The following is a 3,015-nucleotide window of genomic DNA, read 5'->3' on the forward strand; positions in this document are numbered from 1 at the left end:
CGGCCAGAGTCCCCGCCACGCCGCCGGCCGGCGACGCAAAGGAGCCGACGACACGCCCCCTGGGGCCCGGCAGGGGCTCTGTCCTAGGGCCCGCTTTTTTCCCGGTTATTGGAATGATTTCCCAAAGCAGGAATGACAGAAGTTAGCCTTCAGACCCCGTTGTATTTAAAATGGGCTGCCCTGGGATTTCACTGACCAAAGGAGGGGGCTGGGCCACTAACTTTGGTAGGAGCAATGACCTTGGGAGGGATGGAAGTATAGGTGACAGGAGACGGACCAGTTCCCATCCCAGAGCTCCTTGCACTTCTCCAATCCCCTCATGCCAGTCCACACCTACCTAACCTCAAAAGGTCTGTTCCCACCACCCCAGGGCACCTGCTTTTTCTGTAAAGCCACCCTAGTCCGCTTTGGGTCTTGCTCTGACCTGGGGCCCAGGAGAGGGTCTCCTAAGTGGGTGTGTACACTCAGGGTAGCTTTGGTCCAGAAGGAGGCTGACCAGAGTTTGAGAGTTTGAGCCCAGTTAGGTCACAGCCCCCTAGCTCCTCCCCTCCCCTCTCCTCCCCCTGTCCCTGCCCTGCCCCATTGCTTTCAGAGTAAATTAACTAATTACCTCCAATTAAAGCACCTGGCTCTCTGTATCCTCCTGGGCCTTCAATCACTGCTTCTGGGAGTCCTCTTTACCCAGGCAGGGTCTGGAAGGGGGCCTGGCCAGTAAGTTGGAAGTCAGTTAATCAATGAAGTGGGGCAGGGAAGGCAGAATGGAGGAAGCCCACAGTGCCATTTACTGGTTGGGAGTGGTCCAGGCAGCCAGGCTCTCTGACTTGGCCAGCTTGCGTACTGAGGTTGGGTCTGGGGACTTGGGCCCTAGTGGGGCCTGTGAAGGCTGGGAGCAGGAGCTGCCTTTGGAGGTAAGTCCCTGGTGAAGGGCCTGTGCAGATGTCAAGGCCCTGAGGGTGACCCTAGAAGCCCCTCCGCAGGAGAAGCAACTTGAGGGGCAGGTCCTAGAAACTAGCAGTTCTTGGCACCTCTGCCTCCCTCACCCAGCAGGCAGGGAGAGACTCCAAATGCCTGTGGGTCCAACCAGAACCTCCTGTCTTTAATCCCACCTGGCTCCTCCTGCTGCTCAGGAAGTGAAAACCCCTCCATTCTTTTCTCCAGGCTCCCTTGGTGGCCCCCAGGCACAGGCCCAACACTAGCTCTGCCCAGCACTGTCCTGGCCCACCCCACGTGCAGGATGTGATGGGGAGGGTACCTGGCGGCAGGAGGCAGACTGATGGATTGTTGACCTGGGTCTCACCTCTGGGTGAGCTGGCCACTCCTGGGACTGGGCAGGGTCACACCAGGCTGTGACTCAGGCCCCTGCCCCACCATGCCAGGGACCTGGGCTTGGGCCATCCTGTGTGTATGTGGGGTGGGGCAGAGATTTGTCAATCGGAGGCTTCTCTTTGGGGACACCTCTCATGGTCCCAAGGAGCCAGGCTATGACTAGAAGGATCAGGGTTTCCATGGCTGCTCCTCCCCACCCACCGTCCCAATAGAGGCCGACAGGAAGGACCCCCAAGCAGGGCACAGCAGCCATCAGAGTTAGTGGGTGTGTGAGCCATCCAGGACAGGGGTAGGGCTCAGCACACAAGAAGGGCCATCCCTGTGGTGTCCTGAGCCCCTATCTGTCAGCTTGGCTTGTCCCCCTAGGCCCATGGAAAGCTGACTCAAAACTCCCCACCTCCAGGAAGGCGTCATCATGCCTCCCTTGTTTATGGCCAGCCCAGCCCTGCTCTCAGTTCCCAGTTTTCACTTGTTTCTGTGCCTCTTGTCCCCTTCCCCAGATCCACCAAGCGTCTATCTTCAGACTGTTTTTTCCTGCACTTCATAGTGGCCAGCAGAGGGCGCCGCCAAAAGACTGAGGCCACCAGGGAGGGAACAGGAGAATCTGCTTTTTGGGGTCTAGCCACTGTGCAGAGCCCAGGCGCATGGGTCGGTGTCGGGTGTATGTGTACGTATGTGTGTGTAATGAAACTGAATGTCTTCCTTCCCGGCGATCTTGACTTAACCTGTCAGCAGGGGTCTTGTGGTTAGACCACAGGTTGAACCTAGGTGGTTGCTGCAGAGATAAGCCCAGGAGGCTCTGGGAAGGAAGAGGAGGATGAGTGAGTTGCTCCCTTCTAGCAGCCCAAATGGGAAGGGGACAACGGAGGTCGCCAGCTTTCCTCCCTGACCCTGGAAGAAGGGTTGGGAGGGGTTGCACAGAATAGCTGGTGTCCCACCCTGTGGGAGGAACTGCTATGGACATCTGGGCCACATCTGGTTTCCTGGCAGGGCAGGGAGCTGCTCTGTTTGGAATCCTTGGTCCACTGCTTGGTGGTCCCTCACCATTACATTCCAGGAGGACCCTTTACAAACAGGTGTATAGGGCGCAGCCCCGTAATACGAGTAAGTCCAAAGCAACCTAGTCCTCATCACACTCCTTTGGAAGTGGCCCTAGGGGCCTGGGCAGCAGGTCTGCTCCTCAGCGCCACTCGACCTTTCTGTGGCCGTGTCGGAGTCTGCATGCTGAGATGCTGGCCTTTCCTCTTGGAAATGCTGGGAAATGTGCTCTGGTGTCCATCCTGGCCATGCCTCTTCCTCCAGGTGGGGTAAGAGATGAAAAGGGGAGTGAGTCTGCAGTACCTCTTAGGGACCCCACCCCATGAAAGGCGGAGTAGGGAAGTGTGTGCTGTTGCGTCACCTCCACGAAAGCTTGGGAATGTGGTTGGGACGCGAAGCGGGAGGAGGGGTCAGCAGGAGTGGTTCTTTCTTGGGTCTGGATTCTGGGTTTTGGTGAGGAGACAACACGGAGAAAACCCCTCTTGGTAGGCTTGGTTCCAGGACGCTCAGGCCGGGAGATGGCCGTAATGGCCTTGCAGAAAGAATCGGGGGCGGGGGAGGGCGAAGGCTGAGTATCAAGCCCACCCGGACTCTCCCTCTGTCCTCCCCGCTGCGGGGGCCCAGCCCCTCGCCCCCACCCCTCTCTCGCTA

General features: G+C 58.2%; 1 long non-coding RNA gene across 1 annotated transcript in view; it reads right to left on the reverse strand.

The window, feature by feature from the left end:
• The window catches only part of LOC105524896, a 4,039-nt gene extending 1,344 nt beyond the window's left edge, over nt 1-2,695 (reverse strand). The window contains exon 1 of the long non-coding RNA XR_001003828.1: nt 1,808-2,695. This is a non-coding gene — a long non-coding RNA (uncharacterized LOC105524896). The remainder of the gene's footprint in view (nt 1-1,807) is intronic.
• Nucleotides 2,696-3,015: the final 320 nt, after the last annotated feature.

The sequence above is a fragment of the Colobus angolensis genome, unplaced genomic scaffold, assembly GCF_000951035.1.
Source record: "Colobus angolensis palliatus isolate OR3802 unplaced genomic scaffold, Cang.pa_1.0 Scaffold51, whole genome shotgun sequence".
In the NCBI taxonomy this organism is placed as follows: domain Eukaryota; kingdom Metazoa; phylum Chordata; class Mammalia; order Primates; family Cercopithecidae; genus Colobus; species Colobus angolensis.